Below are 23,347 nucleotides of genomic sequence, written 5' to 3'. Positions count from 1 at the left end.
ACTACAAAGTAATAAAGAGATCTTAAAGTAAGAATATGATGGATGTAAAGTGATGTCACTTCCTGAAAGCCTCTGGAGGAGGTGTACTTGAGGCAGGTGACTGAGGATCTACTAGGCTGAGGGGAAAGAAAACACTTTCAGGAGAGGAAACAGCACTGGAGGGGAAAAGAGCAGGAAGTAAGTAGGGCAATGGAAGATTGGATCTTTATAGGTGGGGTGGGTGGTATGACTATGAACCAGAGAACTTAAAACTTTAGAGCTGAAAAGTACTTTAGAAGTTATCAGTCCCAATTAATTCGATGTAGGTGAATAAACTAAACAGCAAAATGATTTCATTAGGTGATGTCAGAGCTCAGAGTGGAAGCCATGCTGAGAAATTTAGATGGCATACATTCTGTAGATAGCAGAATTGTTGATTTAAGGAAAAACATTTGTTATTGTTATGCAAGGTGGAAATATGAAGAGTGAAAGCAAGAGAGACAGACTCATAGGAGATAATTTAATAGTCCAGACATGGAGTGTTGGATAAAGTCTGGGTTCGGGAGATTAGAAAATAAAGGGCAGGGTTTAATCTAAAAAAAATTTGTTTCTGAATACATTATAATGGGTGGAACAAGTTGATTAAGTCATCCTTTCCTGTAAAATAATTCCCTCCATCGTTCTCATATTCAAATGCAATGTTTTTCAACCCTGACTCCACATCAGCATCACCTCAGGTGCTTTAAAAAAAAAAAAAAAGGAGTGGCTGTGCTCCACACAAATTTAATCAGACTCTCTGGAAGTGCAGCCCTGGCATCAGTATTTTTAAAAGCTCCCCAGTTGATTATAATGTGCAGCCAGTGTTGAGAATCACTAATCTAATATATAGTCACCTGCTCATTCCATAGACTGCATTTCTGCCCCCGAACATTTCCCCTAGTGTTAACTATTATACTAGCACTAGATCATTTTTAATGTGTGGTATGCTTTGTGGGGGATTTTGATGGTGTATAGACATATTCTAAGCTCATTGTCCTCCATCCCTCATTAACTGTCCTGGCTGAGTTGTGAACATATCCTAATATCCCTCATTGGCAAGAAAAGGAATAAAGATTTGTCTCATTATTGAATGGAAATGATAAACGTGGTTTATGAACCTATGTGGTACCATAGTGGGGCAGTGTATTGCCTTGCAGTTATTTTACTTGATTTTATTTTAGCTTTAATAATCTATATGGACAGCCTCTTTAGGATCAGAGCTGATAAAAGAGGTTAAGTACTTTACAATAGCTATTTGGACCCTTGGAACTTGTATTTTCAGTCTTCTATCAAAAATATTTTTAGTTTTTGTTGAAAATAAATCTCCTAGAAGTGAGAATTCCTTGTTACATTTTCCTTGGTGACTAACAACTTTTAAACCTTTACTGATTTGTTAATTTCTCTAAAATTAATTGAACTATCTATTATGTGTCAGGTATTTTTTCATGTGAGGATGCCAAGAGAAGAAAAGGATTTTTCCTGTCCTCAAAGAGGAAAGATAAGCACAGTTAATTTCAGGTATTGTATTTATTCAGTTTGGACTTTTAAAGGTACTTCGGGTACTGTTGCTTGGATGCGGCTCAGCAGTTGGTCATGGGATAAAGGATGCATGGATCAGAATAAAATTTAAAAATCAATAAAATAAGAGGTACTTGGCTTATACACTAACATACACTAATAGCTGCATTCTGTGACTATTTTTAAAATCCAATTCACTCATTTAGTTAAAAAATAATGTATTCACGTGTTCAAAAATTAAATAAAAGAGAATATTCTTCCTCTCATTCTTGTCCTATATCTGCCTAATCCACTCACACCTTACAGAAGTCACTGTTATGAATTTCTTGGGTACCCTTTCAGAGCATTTTTTAAATAGATACTATACAAACAAATAGAAATAAATTCCTATTTTCTCCATTTGTACACTATTTCATATATTTTTAAATTTAAAAATATCAAATTTCCCCCTATATAGCCATATTCCTTTTCACTTTGTTATTCTTCCACAATATCTAGTGATGGTGACCTAGGTTGCTTCCAATCTCTTATTACAAACCTGGCAAAATAACCCCACTATGTCATTTTACACACGTGAGAGTTTATTTGTAGGCTAAATCCCTACAAGTAAAATTACTGGGTCTTTAAAGAGTATATGTTAGTATTCCTGGCTGTTTCTTTAAGATAAATTTCTAGGAATGGGATTGTGGGGTTGAAAGATACAAATATTGGGTCAAAAAAATGTAGACACACACTTGGAATAATTATAAAGGCAGTGTTTATTAAAATACATTTCATTTTCAAATTGAGCTATCAGGTGTTACAGTATGTATACATGTTTGGAACACCCTGTATTAAGATTTTTATATTTACTGACCAATGACCATCTACAAAGTTTGTACTGATTCATTTTCTCACTTGCATATCCTATACGTATCCATTTATCTGAAAACTTGCCAGTACTGAAAACTATCTTTTTTCTTTTTTTAATAATTTTTGTTCATGTGATAGGTAATGAATGACATATATATTCATAAATTGTATATACATGTATAATTTTAACATGCATGTTTATAACTATTGGTTTGTACTTGATTCCATGTGTTTATTAGCTATTGCATGATCAGGAACTTGTTAGTTCATTTTGATTGTCCAATTTTGAGTAATTTTTGTTTTTCTTACCGATATGCAATAAAATAGATTATATTTATTTATTAATATAAATGATAATGGCTTATATTTATTAAACCCCTACCTTGTTTCAGGTGCCGTGCTAAACATTTTTAATTGGTCCTGTATATTGTAAATATTTTATCTGAGTTTGATATGTGTCTTTAATCCTTATTTAAACAGTATTTCCACTTTAAACCCTATAGAGGCTTTTAAAATTATAGGATAAAATAAATCAATATTTTTGTTTGTTTACTTTAACACATTCAAAAAGTTTATACCACTCTAAAGTCAGACTAGCATTGATTTTTTTTTAGCTCTAGCATGATATTAAGTTAAAAACTCAAATCAATCATATATACATACATAAATGTATTAGCTACCTACAATATAGCTATCTTTTCTAAGAAAACATTTGTATCCTTTTTTAAAAATTATTTTTAAAGACATAGATAACTGGAAAAGGGTTGGCAAGGGCTAAGATTATCCACAATTCCACTAACCTGAGAAAATTCCTATTAGCATTTAGAGCAAATCCAGATTGCTTTCTATCCACAAATATATATTTTTGTATAAAAATGGCATTATACTAGGCAATTTGTAACCCTCTGCCTCCCCTTAGCCACATGGAGTGAATTTCTTTCTATGTCAGTCACTCTACATCCTCATCATTCATCATCCATTGGATGGAGAACTCTCTAGTGAGATACTTTCACTTCCCAGAGAAGGAAACCTGTGCAGAAGCATTCCAGGAAAAACCTCACCTGCCTGTTTGATGTTCATCAGATCAGAATTTCCTAAGCAATTTACTCCCATTGTTTCTCAAAGACTTTCAGTTTCTTTGATGGCCCAACTGCCAAGGGGGAAGAAAGGCTACATAGTGGTCAATCATTAACCTGCCCCAACAAGAGAGACAAGTCAGAAAGAAAACAAAACCCACTTTCTTAGCAAGGCATGATTCAAAATATTCCTCTAGACTAGTTTTCCTTAGGTTGCTTTCTCTCCTCTTTCCCACACCTCATTCTCTTCCCCCCTAGCCATCTGATATATAGGTCTCCTTTAGATAATTTTAAACATGTGTCCTTATTTATTTCTTAATAAATATAATGACATTTGCTCTCTCAGAGATCTGACCTCAGGTTTGTTCTAGCTGCAACACTAGTGTAGACTATTCCATCAATTATGAATGCATTGATGTGTGTACAGGCAATAGTAGGCCAGTGGTAATGTTACCTTATTCTGGAGACTTACCCTTATAAATAAATAATGATATGTTTCTGTAAAATGCCTTTAGCAAAGGCAGGAGAAACGTTTCTTCTCAGAAGACTGAACATTTTAAAAATTAAAGACTGATTCATCAATAGGATATAAACCATTTATATGGAAAAGAAAAAGAAATGAACTGGAAACTCTATAATGCTACATTGTGTAGCCAAGTTCTTTAGATGGCAAGTGTAAAATCTAAATGAACAGATCAGAGAGCCTAAAACTTATCCTTCTACCTCCAAATATTTTCCTATATTGGACATTAATAATAATTAAATGCTATACTTAAAATCTTAAAAATATAATTTATAATACAATGCGACATTTCTATCTATTAAGCATAATTTTGAAAAGCTGTAGTACATAATTTCAATGAGAGTGATAATAACCTAGTATTTTGTATGATAGATTTTTATTGTTAAACATTACCTTTTTTCTGTTTTAACTAATTCACATTAGATTTGTGTATTAAGCTAGATATTCAAGTCTAGGTTCTAATTCAAATAGCTCGAAAAGTATGCTATAGTGAGCCCTACCTTCCTGAGTTGATCTATTCTGTACTGTACATTCTAGTCCTATTTCTAGCAAAGCAGAAAATGCTTTGTGGTTGCCACTAGAGGGCAAATAGCCTCCTGGACTTCTCTTTGACCAAGGAGCATCTCAGTCCAGGCAGCCAATGTTTTAAGGTCTCAAAAAACCTAGTCTTGAATCTTACATTGCCAACTCCTAGTTAACCCACAGGCTCAGCAAGCCCGGAACACTTAAAGTCAAGATTTAAATGTGCCCTTTTACCATTTTACTGAATGGTCCATTTGGGATGATAGACATCTTCCTTGAGTGCATGAACTCCTGACCTTCTTATCCTAGGACCTCCTAGACTTTCTGGTCTAGATCTTAAACCCTACTGCTCTGCCAGCAAGGTGATCTAACCTCACAGCATCCAACATTCCCAATCTGATGGATTTCTACTTCCTTTCCATTCTCAATCCCACAACCCCCTCGTATTCCCTCTGCACCAGTTCAGAATGACTTGCAGTTCCTTAAACATTATGCTATTTCATGCCCCCATGTCTTTGCTTAGTTCATTACTTCTGTCTGAGATGCTGGCACTACCCATCACACATTATTGAAGACACAGTTCAGATATTACCTATGAGAAGCTTTCTAGTCTCTGCTGGTCTCTTTCTTGCCCCTCTTCCTTTTCTTAAGCAATAGATTTAGTTTCTCCCTTCTTTGTGCTCTTCCAGCATTTTGTGTACCCCTCTGTTAACAAGGCTAATTCTGCTTTTGTGAGTATGTCTAGTGGAATATGAACATTTAATCTATTTCTAAATGTAAACTCAACTGTTTTGTCTTTTTTTTTTTTTTTTTTTTTTTTTTCTGGAAGAAGAATGGAATGCAAACAGCTCCTCTCCTTACACTCCAGGAAGCAGAGACCAGGCAGTTGTGGTTTTGACTGAGTTCTCACTGCCCTTGAGTAAGGAGGCACAAGATCTACTGATAAAAATTTGGACTTCATTGCTAGTTACAAAGAATTGATTAGAACTTTAGGCATAAAGAAATATTTAGAATCGAAATGAGGTAGACCAGAAAAGGTCTGGAGAGGCCAAACCTCACTGCCCAGAGTCCGGAAAGTGGTCTGAAATACAGCTGCTGCCTGGAGGTGCCCTGAGCGGCTGAGAGAAGAGCCTAGGAGGGCACTGTTGAAGGGCTCAGGAGCTGAAGGAAGAAACTGCCCAGCCCTCACCACAGGGCTATCTAGTTGGCGGGAGTCCTGCCTCAACTACACAAATAATCACGAGGTATAATTATCATCCTATGATCAAGTCCTTTTGTCTTTTTTTAAAGCAAAACAAACCACTCCTCAAAACTATCAAAGATGATTAAAAACAAGGTGAGTCTGAGAAACTGTCAGAGGAATCTTAAGGAGACATGGCAACTACATGTAATGTGGGATTCTGAATGGGATTCTAAAATATTGAAGGACTTTAGGTGAAAGCTAAAGGAATATGGCTGAAGTGTAGACTTTAGTTAACAATGCATCAGGATTGGTTCATTAATTTTAATTGTATATACCAGTGATGGCAAACCTATGACACGCGTGTCAGAGGTGACACGCAAACTCATTTTTTTGGTTGATTTGTCTTTGTTAAATGACATTTAAATATATGAAATAAATATCAAAAATATAAACCTTTGTTTTACTATGGTTGCTGAGATAAAAAAATTTCTATATGTGACACGGCACCAGAGTTAAGTTAGGGTTTTTCAAAATGCTGACATGCCGAGCTCAAAAGGTTCGCCATCGCTGGTATATTTTTGATATTTATTTCATATATTTAAATGCCATTTAACAAAGAAATATCAACCAAAAAATGAGTTCGCATGTCACCTCTGACACGCGTGTCATAGGCTCGCCATCACTGTACTGTACCAAGGTAAGATATGAATAACAGGGAAGCTGGGTGTGCAGTATATGGAATATCTCTGTCCTGTTGCCAATGACTCTGTAAATATAAAACTATTCTAAAAATGAAATTTGTTAAAAAAGAAGGAGGAGGGGAAGGAGTAGGAGGAGAGGAGGAAAAGAAAAACACAAACAAAGTAACCTGGGAGAATGCCCGCCTCCAACACCCTGGGCTCACTGGGAGGGCCCAGGGCACCTGGCCCCAAGAGCACTGTGAGTGCAAGGACTGTCACACTCACTGACTCCCCCAGGGCCTGGTTTTCATAAATGGTCAAGTGCATACTTACGGAATTACAGTTTATTTCCAATAAGGAACTAGCAAGAGGTAGTAAAAGAATATTTTTCTTCTGAATTTATTTATATATATTTAGGGTGTCCCCACAAATGTATACACAGTGTATATACAGTGTTTATTAAAAACACATTTCATTTTCAAAATGTAATAGAATCTAGAGCTATCAGCTGTTAAAGTGTGTCTACATTTTGGGGGACATCCTGTATATAGTTTGTTTGCTTAACAAAAAATTTCATTGTTCAACAGAATTTACCCTGACCTTTAGAAAGCATGTTGTAAGAGAAACTGTTATCTTAGTGCAGAAAATAATACAAACTCCATTCTTTAAGAATATGGCCATTTTTTATGTTAATCTGTAGGAAAACCATCTTTATAATAAGGAGAGGCTAAAATTGAGGCCAAAAACACATAAAAAGAGATCATATACAAAATGTTTACATAGTTTTAAGAAGAAAGGTTCAATATCTTTTTCATATAAAAGAAAGAACACATTGAAGTTCTCCTAAGTACTAATGGTTGATGTACATATACTGAAAATAAAAAGTGCTCATATAATGTGTTTTTTATATAAAAATTGTTCTCTAATATGTTTCTTTAGTTTACTGAAAGTCTCTTATCAAATAGCATTTCCCCTATTATGGGTATTTAAAAATAATTTGGAATATAGACATTATATTTTTGAATCTTGCATAACTCATGATATTTGTCTTTCAATATGGTAAGGTATAGTAGAAATTTACACTTAGAAGAAGAAGGTGTAAAAATGATCAAAAGCTAAAGGTTTCAGATAATGAATTTAAAAGTGTTTCCTCTGCCAGCATTCTGTGCATTGACTGAAGCAGTTGGGGGTCTTGCTGAGGACTGAGGACTCTGCTAAGCCGTCTTGCTTATCACAAGGGAGGCCATCAGCCACACAATTATGAAGCTGTAACCCGCTCTCTTTTCAGTTTGAACAGACAATTCATACTGATATTTTATGCTGGACATATTGTGAGAAAAGTAAAAAGGTCATTTTTTATCCTTTCAGAATAAATTTAAATCAATGCTGTTTTAAAGTATACTCACTATCATATATATATGTAAATATATGCCAGATAACATATTAAAATATATTAATACCAGATGGTGGTAATTAATTACATGAAATAGACTCTCTGTCTCTCTCTCAAGATAAAGTAAGAGGAACGAATAAAAGGACAGAATGAGGAAATGCATGTGATTGGAGGCACCAGGGGGCAAAGGGCTCTAGGTGCTCCACAGAGGAAAGAACACTGGGTGGAAACCCTTTCTGTGCCAACAACCCTATGAGTGAACTACCATGCCTACTCTATGGATCTACTGGGCTCAGGAATTTTATGTGCCATTTTCTAATTTTAACAGCTTCAACAAATCAATTATCCATATTTTTTAATTCTCTGATGTTCAGAGAGTTTGATAACTGGTCCAAACTCACCGACCCACTAAAAGCAGACCCAGGTTTCAAACCTGGATGTATTTGATTCTGTAGACCTACTATACTATCTCTCAGCATTTCCCTATCAAAATTTTTCACACATGATTTTTGGATTGGAGATCTTGATTGGTTAATTCATACTTGTAAGAGTTACTGAAGGTCCAACTCATTGTTGAAGCTAATTGAAACTCATCAATTCTCTCAACTTTTTTTGATATCTATAATCTTTGCTATCCTTTGTGGACCACAAAGTAAGAACTCATTACTTTTGCTAAATGCTTTTTGCTATCCTATAAATGAGGGCAATCTTCAACTTATTGCACTGGTGTCATTATGCTACACCTGCATTCAGAATGTTTAGAGCAATGCTCAAAATCTGATATCCTGTATATGTGTGTGTTATTGGGTTTTTTTATGGCCCACATAATTTTAATTCTTTAAATTTCTTTTGGATAATTATTATTGTTTCTAGTTCTCTGTCAACATTTTCCATCATGCCTTTGACATTTTTTAAATATAAGTGGTGGTGGTTTTTAAGTCTGTGTCTGAAAACTTCATTATCTGGATCACCTGTGAGTCTGTTTCTCTTGTCGGTTTTTCTTTTGGGCTTTGGTTACATCCTATCTCCTTGCTTTCCTGATTATTATTGATCATCAGACATTATATGAAAATTGTCAAGAGACTGTATCTATAATAATAAAAGCATAATATGCTAATTAGACCAGGCGACCTTCCAGATGAAGCCAGGGCTGAGGGGGAAGCCCAGGTCCCGGGTGCCAGAGGGAAGCCGGTACTGGCAGCTGGAGAAGGAAAGTCTACTCTTGCATAAATTTCGTGCATTGGACCTCTGGTAATTCTATATTCCTCCAGAGAGAATGTAGGTAGACTTTGATCAGGCAGCTAGGTTAGGGGCACTATAACCCCTAAATGCCTTAACTGAATCAGAAAATGGAGATCATCTGCTGTTGGGTTTCAGGCCTGTGAGAATTGGTCTATTTCTAGTTCACTGTTTCTGCTCAGTATAACCCTTCCATGGCCAAACTGACTGCCTTACACCTTGGCAAACAGTTCCAATTTTCGGTGTCCCACCTCCATGAGTCTGTCCAAAGCTCGCTCAGTTTTCATCCTCTGGGCGACAGCCTTCAGAATCAGCCATCACCTTTAGGAGAAAAGTGGACCCAAATTCCAGGTTCACCTCTAGGGACTTTCATCCTCTCCCAGATCTTGACCTCACAATTCTTCACAGCTTTGCTGGCTTTGCATGATTTTACATTTTTTTAATACTAAGTCCAGCTTCTCTAGCCTCTCTGTTAGTTCAAAACAACCTAGGCTGTCATTGCTGGAAGAGGATTCACCCATACAGCATCAATTTTTAAAGTAAATTTATTGGGGTGACATTGGTACACAGAAACCATACAGGTTTCAAGGGTACAACTCAATAAAATACCACCTGCACACTGCACTGTGTGCCCATCATCCCAAGCATAGTCTCTTTTCATCCCCATTTCCCCCCAACTTTGTCAGATCTCCAACTAGACCTCACCCCCTTCCTCCCTGTCAATCACCCCACTGTTGTCTATGTCTATGTGTTTTATATATATCAACACTAATTCGAACACACTTACGTTCATTGTAGCATTATTGACAATAGCCAACATCTGGAAATAGCCCAAGTGCCCATCAGTACATAAATTTCCATAAAAACTGAGATATTTGGTTTCTCATAAAAAAAAATTAGAAACTGACCCCAAGTTTCTGCATGTCAGCAATCTGTTGAATCAGAGTTAGGGCTGTCACTTTGAGATACATTAGGCATGGTTCTAGTTCACAAGTCTTTCCAGCATCCTGGTTTATTATACCAGTTGCTTTTGTTCACTCCGCTACTTGCCTGGCCCCTATAGCCATTTGCTTTTGTGACCCGTGGTTCACATGACTATTTATAAATTAGGCAAAAAAATCCAGATAGACTGAACTGAGTTATTTTTCCAGAAAATTAATTAACAGTCAGCAGCAACAGAGATTTTGACCCTAATGGATAACCCTCAGAACTAAAAAAAATTTTCTGTCCACATAACATAGTTGAGGTAAGTCAAACAATATCATTGTTATAATATATTCTGCAACAAGTTTTCATCCATAAACATTTCTCATTTTTACTAACTCACAAATTTTGATTATCTAGTCATAACCAATTCCAATCTATATCAATTGCTTGAAGACCTACAATTTCTTCTTTAATTGAGTCTCATTTCCTTATTTCCTCAATTGAAATAATTAAATGATTGTGCATGGAATTTTGCAAAAATTAATGTGGCTAATAGTGAATGTTCAGTTTTGGGGGAAAGGTTAACTTTCTCATGCGTTACATCCATGTTTGACAAATATTCACCCTGTCTCTCATTCATTAAATATTTAAGCACATACTCTGTGTCAGGCACTGCCCTAAATGCTGAAGATTCCAAGATTAATAAGACACAGGCCCTGACCTTCTAGAGAAGCTCATTGTAGTAGGAAGATAGACGCCAAAACAATCCTTACAACATTCCCTGAAAAATAATACTAATTGAGATATGAACAAAGAACTATGGGAGTGACTAGGTGTGTCTGAGGAGAAAAGAAAGGCTTTTCAGAGGAAGTAGCATTTCTTCGTTCTTTTTAAATTTTTTATTGTTTAAAGTATTACACAAGTCTCTTCCCCCACCCCATTGACCTCTCCCCAGATGCTTCCACCCCCCAGCACATGCCCTCATTCTCCCTACTGCCTGTGTCCATTGGTTATGCTCATATGCATGCATGCAAGTCCTTTGGTTGATCTCTTACCCTCCCCTTCCCTCCTCTGCCTTCCCTCTTAGAGTGGTCGGCAAACTGCGGCTCAGCAAACCGCGGCTCTCGAGCCACATGTGGCTCTTTGGCCCCTTCAGTGTGGCTCTTCCACAAAATACTGACTTCTGTGCATGGGCCATGAAGTTTCAATCGCACTGTACGTATGCGCTGCACGTGGTATTTTGTGGAAGAGCCACATTGAAGGGGCCAAAGAGCTGCATGTGGCTCGCGAGCCGTCGTTTGCCAACCGCAGGATTGGACGGTCTGTTCGTTGCTTCTATGACTCTGCCTCTATTTTTGTTTATCAGTTTATGTTGTTCATTATATCCCACAAATGAGTGAGATCATGTGATATTTATCTTTCTCCAACATAGATGATTTAGTTGTTGGCCAAGTAAATAAGAGGAGGGGGTCTTTCTGGTTTCTTGAGTGAACCATAGTTTCCCTCAAACTCCCTCTGGTTTCTCTGCCTCAAATTCTTTCCTCCAGCAATCCATTCTCCGGACCTTTCCAAACCAAAATCTGATCACTGATGTCCTGTCTTCTTCAGGAGGAATTTAGACCCTGAGGCTGCATCCAAGGCCTTTGTTACTCTGAGCCCCCACCCACACTTCCAGTTCCAGTTCCTCTCTCATCTCCTAGGCAGGGCCTGAACACTCAAAAGAACATGTAACTCCATGCTTTCATGTCCTTTGCAGGGGTTTCCTCTGCCTCATTCATGTCTTCTCTGCTTCTTTCCCAGCACTCCATCAGCCCCTACCCACTGCATAGTAAAGCCTGGTTATCTTGTCTGGGTTCAACCAAAAGACTGTTGGATCCACATAGCTCAGCCCAATGCTTAGCACACAGAGATCCTCAATACCTGTTTTAGATGAGCAAATGAATTAAAGAAACATTGTGATGCTTACTGTAGCTACAGGTCAGGGAATAAGGGCTAAACTGGAATAAGATGAGATACAACATAATAAAGTTAAGTTCTTAATCATCACAAATGTACAGTTATGTAAGATGTTAACATCTGGAGAAACTGAGTAACAAGTACACAGGAACTCTCTATTTTTGGAGCTTTGCCGTACACCTATAATTATTCCAAATTAAAAGTTTATTTCTTAATAAGTTGGAGTGTGAAGAGAATTATGTTTAAAGCATATGTATCACTTACAATGTAATCCTATTCACTCAAAGATGGACCTATGATGTAATACTACAACCCGTTGTGTCTTAGGCACCCCCAAATGCAGAGAATGTTTCCTATATAAATATCCTTCTGTGCTACACTTTGTCTGCCAGACTGACTACATTTTATACTCATAGTCTAGGGAAAATTCACATGAATCTTGGATTTTATGCTTATTGTCTTCACCAGAACTGAAATTCCCAGGATCGCTTATTAAGCTGGAAAAGTCACTGGGAAGTAATTTATACTCTTTTAATAATAACACTAAACAAACAAACAACAAACAAAAACACAGCAGAAACTAAAAACACCTGCAGTAGAAATTCTTTGGCAGTATGTTTCTCTCTCTCTTTTTGTACCAATAATTCATGTCTGTTGTGGAAAACTTGGGAAGTAAAGATTTAAAAATGTATTTTGCTTTTATTGTTATAAATCTGTGATTTTCAACCAGTGCGCCATAAGAATTTTTTAAACATGCAATATCTGACTATCTGGTCAGGGTCACTGAATTCTTTTCCCTTGGATCAGCAATTTTCAATCTTTTTCACTTCATGACACACATAAACTAATTACTAAAATTCTGTGGCACACCAAAAAATATACTATATTTTTGCCAATCTGACAAAAAAAAATAGGTATAATTTTTATTCATCCCCACCAGACAGCTATTGTTGTGGTGGCTGTGGTTATTTTGTTTATCTTACAATCTAAGGGAAAAGAGGTCAGTGACCCTGACAAAATAGTCAGGTAGTACATGTTTTAAAGATTCATGGGGTATACTAGTTGAAAATTGCTGCCTTAGATAGTCAAATCATAAAAAAATAAAAAATGACAACAGCTAACACAATAATAACCATACAGTGTGAATGCCCTGTTTTGAACCATAAATATATAGGTCATATAATAGACTTACATCTAATTGTCATGTTGCATAATAAGGTTGCATCTGATTGGTTAATTATTGGTACCAGAAACCCTTATATATAAGTATAGACACCTGATTTTTTTAAAAGTCACTAGGGATGGTGAAGGCCTGGGGTAGGGGGCAGGGGCCAGCTAGAAGAAGTCAATGGGGGGGAAAAGGGCGACATATGTAATACTTTCAACAATAAAGATTTTTTTAAAAAAATAAAAAGCCTAGGAAATCCCTTAAAAAAATCATTTGGAGCAAGAAGGATAGGTAATTACTATTATTATTTTTTGTAAATCAATCAAAATTATATGTCAGATCAGCAAAAAAATATATCTTTTGCTGTGCCACAAAATTTTAGTCATTAGCTATGTGTGCCATGAGATGAAAAAGGTTGAAAATCACTGTTATAAATTAATATTTAATGCCATAAATAAGGAGTAAAGGAAACATTCAATGTATTGTCATTATATGACATTTATTGGGGCTGTGGAAACAAAATGAAATTCTAAATTATGTTATGATAAGCAGATGTTTCTAGGTACTGTCAGTAAACAGTATACAGCTTAACATAGCAGGAAGCATGTCTTACCGGCTACTCCCATGGTTTGTGCTCTACACAAATACAATCTGCATAACTGAGAACCAAAATTCTTTTTTTTTTTCCAGCACTTGCTTGCTAAACCCTTTTTTAAAAGTTTATGTTTTTAATTTTTTTATTTTCCCATTACCTTTTATCCCCTTTATGTCCTCTTCCGTCTCCACCCATCCCCCTCCACCTCCGAAATCACCACAATGTTGTTCATGTCCATAGTTCTCTTTTTTGCTCAATTCTTCTATCCCTTACGAAAATTCCCCCGCCCCATGAGCTTTCTGCTTGCTCTCTATGAGTCTGTCTCTATTTTGCTCGATAGAGAACCAAAATTCTTAAACATCTATTGACTTCAAATATCAGATAAATAGTAAAACTAGCTGTGCAGTTTGTACTATAGAGATTCTAAATTTAATAATAAAATTGTTGTTATTCACTCCTCTGCAAGACCACAGGCCAGTAAAGGGGCCTCTTCTCCCCAAAGCCACCAAGCATAGCTACTTTCTGAGAATGTGAGAAAATATCATGCGTACAGATGTGATTCTGAAAGGCACAGGCAAACAGGATCAAATAGAGGAGGGACCAGTGGGAATGACCTAAGTGGGAAAAATTGTGCTTGACCCCTACAAAGCAACTGGACATGTGAGGAGACCAGACTCATAACCAGAATTCCTGGATAGCTGTCAGAGCTGTTTCCTGCCCACAGTTGAGAAAGTACTAGTATAAAGATATAGGTGACCTCACAGACCACCTGATCTGGGGTAGTTGGAATTAAAAGAGAGTAGTAGATAAGAGGTATTCTGAATGACAGACACAAGAGTCGAAGTATGCTGGCTGCAGAGAGTGCGCAGACAGGCATGTCGCAAATCTCTCTGCAAAAGCCTAGAATGTGTCTCTTAATCAATAGACACCCTATTAGACTCACTCATTCATTTCATGTATCCTATTTATAAGGAAATCCAGGAATAGTTAAAAATGATGAGTAAGAAAAAGAAATTTTTTTCACTTAGAGATTTTTTTTTTGGGGGGGGGAACCTTTCTATAATGCATTCTTCCAGTTGGAAAGCAGGCTCTTTGGATAACTGCACCAACTTCATCAGTCACTGAAAACTCAGAAAAACAGAAGTTCTTCGCAGAATAAATTACTACATGGTACCCTAGCAGAGTGAATTTAGAAGGAGGCAATAGTATCTTTCATTTTACCCAGATTGATATGTTCCTATCTGTATTCTGAATACATCAAATTAAAAGTCTTCTATTCTTTCTGTCACAAAGTACAAAGGATAAAGTGGAAGATGAGTTAGGGAAGGTAGTTTCCAATTCTAATGGGTTTTGTCATTGTAGGTGAGGTTTCTTTCAGCCTGTACCATCCATATTAACAGCATTTGACCTAACTAAGGCACTCCGTCCTCTTTGAAATTGTTTCTTCCCCTGACTTCCCTTTTTCACTGGTCACTCTACTCCCACTTCTTCCTCATCTCCCCGACCTCTGCACATTGAAGTGATCATAGAACTGGATCCTTGGACCCCCTTTTCACTCTCTCCTTAGATGACATTATCCAGTTTTATGGTTTTACAAACCAATAATGTGGAGATAACCACTCCCAAATTTATATCTCCAGCTCAAACATCTCTCCTGAACCCTAGATTTAGATATGCAATTACCTACTCAACATCCCAATTTGGATGTTTAGTAGGCATCTCAATTGAATATTGGACAAAATAACCTGTTTTTCCCTCAACTCCACTCCTCACACAGAATTCTTAACAAATGGCAACTCTGTCCTTCCAGTTGTTAAGATCAAAAACTACAATTTTTTTTTTTTACTCCTCTTTCCCCTAACAACCTACATTCATTTTACTGTATAGGCAAATCCCATAGGCCATAGTTTCAAATTATATACAATTACTTCTTACCGCCTCTGCTGAATCAGCCTGGTAAAAGCCTCCTGCCTACCTCTGTCCTTGTGTTCTAGAAAATGGTGTTGCCCAAACCGATTTTGTTCAGTGGATAGAGAGTCAGCTGGAGAACTGAAGGGTCCTGGTTCCATTCTGGTCAAGGGCATGTACCAAGGTTTGCAGGCTCGATCCTAGCAGGCTCGATATGTGCAGATGCCATAGCATGCCGTGGTTGTGGGGGAGGCAGCCAATACACATCAATGTTTCACTCTCTCTGTCTCTCCCCATCCCTTCCACTCTTTCTCTTAAAAAAAAAATCAATGGATATATGCACCCCTATGTTCATAGCAGCATAATTCACCATAGCTAAGATTTGGAAACAGCCTAAATGCCCATCAGCAGATGAATGGATTAAAAAACTGTGGTACATCTACACAATGGAATACTATGCTGCTGTAAAAAAGAAGGAATTCTTACCATTTGCCACAGCATGGATGGAACTGGAGAGCATTATGCTAAGTGAAATAAGCCAGTCAATGAAAGAAAAATACCACATAATCTCACTCATTTATGGCTAATAAAGACCATTATAAGCTGATGAACAAAAATAGATACAGAGGCAGAGCAGCATCGAACAGACTGTCAAACTGCAGCTGAAAGGCTGGGGAGGTTTGGGAGGCGGGTGGGTAAGAGATCAACCGAAGGACTTGTATGCATGCATATAAGCATAACCAATGGATGCAAGATACTGGGGGGTAGGGATGGCCGGGGGAAGGTCAAGGGGGGGAAAGAAAGGAGACATGTGTACTATTCTTTGTAATACTTTAAGCAATAAAACAAATTTTTTTTTTAAAAAAGAAAAATATCCTTGGATAAGGATTAAGAGAAAAAAATAAAGAGATAGAGAAAGGTGTCTGAGGCTCATCCCCGATGCCTGTCAATATAGCACTGAACTTTGCTTAAAAACTGATATTATTCTTGGAGAAGGTAAATCATGATGGCTTGCACCCTAACGGTTTTTGAAAACGAGACCCAAGTGAACAAATTCATTCATTCATTGGAAGCATGGGATGTTGGAGTTGAGCAGAACCTCATAGACCAATCAGTTCCAGCCGCTCGTTGCACGGACAGGGAAGCTGAAAAGGAAAAGATTACACTAGACTTACCCAATCAGCGAGAGAGCTGAGGCCAGAGGAGGTGGCAGAGCTCATCACTTCTCCGGAGCTGGGGTCCAAGCGTTTTTCTTATGTCTTGCAGATTATAAGTCACATTTTACCAAGATCAGCTGATTTTTTCCTTTTGCTGTACATATTAAACGTATACATCTTTATGAGTTTGGTGATAAGTATGTGTCCTTGAAACCATCACCACAGTCTATGGCATCAATATATTCATCACATCCAAATGTTTCCTCCTGCTTCATTTATTTATTTGTTTGTTTGTTTATTGTGATAAGTACACAGCATAAGATCTACCCTCTTAGCAAAATTTTAGGTATTCAATACAGTATTGTTAACTAAAGGCTCTATGCTGTACTCTATTTGTCCATCTCTAGAATTTATTCATCTTGCATTAACTGAAACTTTGTACCCTTTGACTTTATCTTTAGATAACCTAATTCAGAAGCTGCCTAGTTCAGCTTTATAAAAGGATATGTTTTATGTAACTTCAGTTTTAAAATAAAGTACAAAAGTTAACAATATGTTTTTCATGATTTAAAATTTTGTTGAATTTTGAGATCTTTTTAGGGAGTGAGATCATGTTGTTCTGACCCAACTCTATCAAGTTTTCATTGTCAGAAGAGGGGCTCCACCCTGCCCTTTGCTGGCTATGATACACAGCAATGCCAGCGCTGCCGTTGTGGTTACACTGTATTGGGAGTTCTCCTCCAAAGTGAAACTTGGCTGGGTGAACGCTACTCCTCCTTTCACTCCTCAGAGTCTGTAAATGGGGAACCAGTTTACCCAGCTCATCTTGGTTCTTCTGCATTTATTTGTTGACAATTTCTCCCCCTAAACTTCCCTGACATGATTCTAAGCTTGAAAATATAGCATTTACATGAATGCTAGTATTTAGTGATTAGTGATTAGGCTTCTGAAAGTGAGTACATATGTATATTTAGAAGCAGAAATATGAATATAGTTATAGATTATTAATCTCTTTACCTCTGATTGACTTCTTCTTTTGCTCTCTTCTAGTTCTTTATCTATATTTTACTGTCGATTGCAACTGCTAAATTCACTTAGACCTTCATTTTGAGATGATGCCCCTCAGGATTGTGAAAATTAAATGATATATATCTAAATATCTAGCCATTTTATAGTGCTTAGTCACAGTTCAATAAATGGTAGCTACTATAATCTGTCACATCACCATCGTCAACATCTGTCTCCACTTTGTTCCCTCCTAAATGCATTCCCATTCCTAGTGAACCAGCTCCTGAAATTTCTGTACAAATAATCCTGAAAAATTCTGTCTTGAATTATCTACTGTACTTACAGGCTTGATGAAGTTCCATATGTCCAGTGTTTGTTTTTTAAATTTATTATTATATTTACTGTTGATAAGACCAGTATTTTTCAAAATGTGTCCATTGAGTCACTGCATTCAAATCAACTAAAGCAGAATAACTAAGGGTGGTTTCCAGATATCTATATTTAAAGCAAGAACATAGAAGATTGTTTTGCACACCAACATCTGGGAGCCAGTATTAGTCTATTTCCAATCCCTAGCATTTCATTGACACCATCACTTTTAACAGTGGTTTTTTAAATGGTGAAACAGAGATTTATCTTGTTACATCCTTAAAGTAACCTCTATTTGCAGAATATACTTCCTTAGAACTTGCTCATCAGAATAAATAAATAATATATATATAATCTAATCTAATGAAAGAGAAACATGCAAATTGACTGCACCTCTGCTATGCCCAAGCCATGCCCACCAGCCAATCAGAGCGACTATATGCAAATTAACCCAACCAAGATGGCGGTTGGCAGCCACGGAGCTGGAGCAATCCAGAGGCTTGGTTGCCCCGGTGATGGAGGAAGCCAAGCTTCCTGCCTGCCCTGGCCAGCTGTGGCCTCCACTCAAGGCAACAAAGTTTCAATTATAGAAGATAAATAAATCCAGCCAGCCTCCACTGGGAGCTTGGGTGGCTGGGGGCCATGGCCAGCCTGCAAACAGCCATCAGCCCCTCACCCATCATGGCCACACCCTCATGGGGTGAGGGTCCCTGCTGGGGGGCTTGGCCAACCTGCAAACAGTCATCAGCCCCTCACCCAGGCTGGCCACACACTCATGGGGTGAGGGTCCCTGCTGGGGGGCTTGGCCAGCCTGCAAACAGCCATCAGCCCTCACCCAGACTGGCCAGGCACCCCAGCGGGGACCCCTACCCTTAAGGGGCTGTGGCCAGCCTGCAAACAGCCATCATCCCCTCACCCTGGCTTGCCAGGCACCCCAGCGGGGACCCCCACCCTGAAGGGGGTGTGGCCAGTCTGAAAACGGCCCTCAGCCCCTCACCCAGGCTGGCCAGGCACCCCAGTGGGATACCCCACCCTGATCTGGGACACCCTTCAGGGCAAACCAGCCAGCCCCCACCCATGCACCAGGCCTCTATCCTATATAATAAAAGGGTAATATGCAAATTGACCCTAACAGCAGAATGACTGGGAATGACTGGTCACTATGACACACACTGACCACCAGGGGGCAGATGCTCAATGCAGGAGCTGGGCCATGGTGGTCAGTGCGCTCCCACAGGGGGACTCTGCTCAGCCACAAGCCAGGCTGACAGCTGCCAGTACAGCGGTGGTGGTGGGAGCCTCTCTCGCCTCCTCAGCAGCGCTAAGAATGTCCGACTGCAGCTTAGGCCTGCTCCCTGCTGGCAAGTGGAAATCCCCCAAGGGCTCCTGGGCTGCTAGAGAGATGTCTGACTGCCAGCTTAGGCCCAATCCCCCGGGGAGTGGGCCTAAGTCAGCGGATGGTCATCCCCCAACGGGTTCCAGACTGTGAGAGGGCACAGGCTGGGCTGAGGGACCCCTCTGAGTGCACCAATTTTTGTGCACCAGGCCTCTAGTCCTATATAATAAAAGGCTAATATGCAAATTGACCAAACGGCACTATGACGCACACTGACCACCAGGGGGCTCAATACAGGAGCTTCCCCCTGGTGGTCAGTGCGCTCCCACAAGGGGAGCACCGCTCAGCCAGAAGCCCTGAGCCGGGCTCACAGCTGGTTAGTGCAGTGGTGGTGACAGGAGCCTCCCCTACCTCCGTGGCAGCACTAAGGCTGTCCGACTGCCTGCTTAGTCCTGTTCCAGTTGGACATCCCACAAGGGCTCCCAGACTGCGAGAAGGTGCAGGCCAGGCTGAGGGACCCCCCCCCCCCAAGTGCACGAATATTGTGCACCGGGCCTCTAGTTATTATTATAAAGGTCTAAATCTTCAGAGGAAATAGAAGGACCTAGTACAGATTGGTAGATAATGAATGAATGATAATACAGTGGATTCAAGCCTCCTCCAGGCTTAAATATCTTACGTATTTGAAGAGATGAACAAGTGAATACAAGTACTTCCCTAAATTGTGAACTCCAAGTCACATAGTTATAGGGAAACAGGCTATTTATTTCCCTGATTTAATTAGATGATTGAGTTTGACAATACACTGTTGTATATGAGGTAAGCTGTTGCAAATTCTTTTTAGAACTATACAGACTTCTTCTTAGAAAAAAAAAGTCAATAAGAATGTAGAAGATAACCAGAATTCATCTGTATAATAAGACTATAGCATAATGAGACTACTTTTCTTGGATGACTTATGGAAATCAGAATTGATAATATAGTGCCATATTTTGTATTTCTAAAACACAGCCACTACATGAATATAAATATCTTCCAAGTTGTAGATGAGACTCTTGTGCTAGATGGTAATGTACAAGGCATGCACAAAGTAAGTGAGATGCTTTAAAATAAGTGCTGAATCTCTTGCAAGATGAAATATTAGCATTATTGACATAGGACAAGTACCTCATCACCAAGGTGCCTGTTAATCTCCTTGCTGCTTGTAGTAAAGTGATATTAGGCATTTAGAAGTGAAGACCAGTGACACATTTTACTAAAACTATAATTGCAAAGCTAATTGGAGATTGCAGATCACGAGGGAATAGCAAGCACAATGATGAGAGAATGCCAAGATATCACAGAAATTTACATTTCCAGTCCAGATCATTATATTCTGCTTTAAATATGTGGATATAGAGAAAATTCTGTGTGTTTATCTAGTAAATATTTATATCATGTTCTAGAGTTAGCATGACTAAACTGTTGTTAATAAAGCTCATTGGTTCAAAGTTGCATCTCTAATATTTATTTTCCTCCTTGTACTTACATTCCTAAATGTCAGACCTAGATTCCTGCTTCTACCCCTCATATTTTTTTTTCTGTTATCTCTGAAAAGTTTGTTCAAGGATTTATTCTTAGTGCCCAGATTCTTCCCAATTACAAACCCAAATTCTTCTGCTGGCTATAAAATAGTGTTTACTCGGTATGTATTATAATCACTGGTAGAATTATAAAAATTAAATGGCCAAGCCTTGGTCGTTGTGGCTAAGTGATTAGGGCATCAACCCATGCACCAAAGGGTCTCAGGTTTGATTCCCAGTCAAGGGCATGTACCTGAGTGGTGGGTTCACTCCCTGCTCCCAGTCGGAGAGCATTTGGGAGACAACCATAGACACATCTATGTCTCTCTCCCCCTCCATCCCTCCCTCCATTCTTCCCTCCTAACCTCCTCAACCTCCTCCACCTCCTCCTCCTCCTCCTCGTCCTCCTCTTCCTCCTCCTCCTCCTCCTCCTCCTCCTCCTCCTCCTCCTCCTCCTTCTTCTTCTTCTTCTTCTTCTTCTTCTTCTTCTTCTTCTTCTTCTTCTTCCTCTCTCTCTCTCTCTCTCTCTCTCTCTCCCTCTCAAAATCAATGAAAAAAATATCCTTGGGTGAAGATTAACAAAAAAATAAAATAAAACTAAATTAAATGGCCAAGAGCAGAAGCCATATCTAGACTGTGGCTTCATTCATGACAAAGATATCAGAACTAGTAGGAAGCCTTTCAGACAATTTCCCTTCTCTGCCATGTACCATCCCACTAGCAAGTTGATGGGCTACTGAGAAATGGTCTTTGGAGCTGGCTGCCAAACTTGCACCCCCTGTTTACTCATCCATAAACTCAGGAATTGTCTGAAAATTCAGTGCCAACAGCAGCAGGGCAGAACTGTGGCCACTATTTCTTCCCATTGCTTGAAACAATTCTAAGTTTCAAAAGATAGACAGCATTTCTTAAATAATTTTTTTATTGTCATTGTTTTTTAGAGAGAGAGGGGAGAGGGGAAAGAGAAAGAAACATCAATGTGAGAGACACACATTGATTGGCTGTCTTTTGCACATACCCTGACCTGGCCAGGATCAAAGCTGCAACCCAGGTACTTGCCCTTGACTGGCAATCAAACCTAAGACCCTTTGGTGCACGGGAAAAGGAAACCACGTTAGCCAGGGCTGGAAAAGATGTTTTTAAAATGGCAAATAAAGTTCCATCAGACCAATGATCTGATTAATGCTTTAACAAATTTCTAGATTATTCTGTTTATTTTAAGAAAATAATTTTCATTAATGCTTATAAAATTATAAAATTTAATTACAAATTATAAAATTTAATTCTATTCAAGGGAAAATAGTTCTACCTGTAACCCCTTCCAAAGGATGGTCTTATTTAAACTTGGACTATTTTCATATACAATTACCAAAGTTGATAAAGCTAAAAGTTTACTCTCAGTCTTTTTTCCTTTAGTTCTGCATCTTTAATTTCTTAAATATTTTGTTGTACATGTTTTGCTGGCAAAAAGAAAAGTAATAGTTTTATTATTTCACATGTGAATTTTCATGCTGTTCATCTACTTTCCACTGTCATTTTCCTCTGCAGGTACACAGTTTGCTGACATTTCAAGCCATCCAACAGCCAATGACAACTATGTGAGATCTACAGAAATGTCTCAAAAATTACTCTTCAGGGGAAAAAATGCAACTGTTTCCTGAACATTGTATCCGTTCTTAGGAACCATGACCTAGATATCAACAAAATGGGAAAGTATTTTCTCTTAGCAAAGGCAGATTTATTGTGATGGATTCATACTGTATTCAGTTCCAAGATGTGAAACAATTACTGTTTATTTTAGCATCTGTCTTCAATGTATTTAAAATACATTTAATTATACTTTTCTATATTGGGGGTTATTTTGTATTCACTATAAAAGAAAGAGAAGTATAACTAAAATCCCCTTCACTATAAACCTAGCAACAGTTTATGCTCTCAGTAGAACAGTTCTAAGCCATCTCTTCACTTGTGGTATTACTCAAAGAAAGAATGCAGCAGACAGATACATGTCAATATCTATTTTTTCTATAATTTTTATTTCTTAAAGTATTAAAAAGAGTATTACATATGTCTCCTTTTTTTTTTCCCCCCTTGACATTCCCCCGGCCCCTACCCCCTGGCCCCACCCCCGGTGTCTTGTGTCCATTGGTTAATCTTATATGCATGCATATAAGTCTTTCGGTTGATCTCTTAATCCCACCCCCAAAGCCTCCCCAGGGTTCCCACTGTAGTTTGACAGTCTGTTCAATGTTGCTCTGCCTCTGCATCTACCCCTGTTCATCAGTCTATACTGTTCCCCATTATCTGTCCCAACCTCACTGGAGCAGTACCAACCTCACTGGGGCCATCTCAGCCTC

This window comes from Myotis yumanensis, unplaced genomic scaffold, assembly GCF_028538775.1.
Source record: "Myotis yumanensis isolate MYYU_CA2020_CCGP unplaced genomic scaffold, mMyoYum1.0.hap1 SCAF_2, whole genome shotgun sequence".
Lineage (NCBI taxonomy): Eukaryota > Metazoa > Chordata > Mammalia > Chiroptera > Vespertilionidae > Myotis > Myotis yumanensis.
This window is presented reverse-complemented; position numbering follows the sequence as displayed.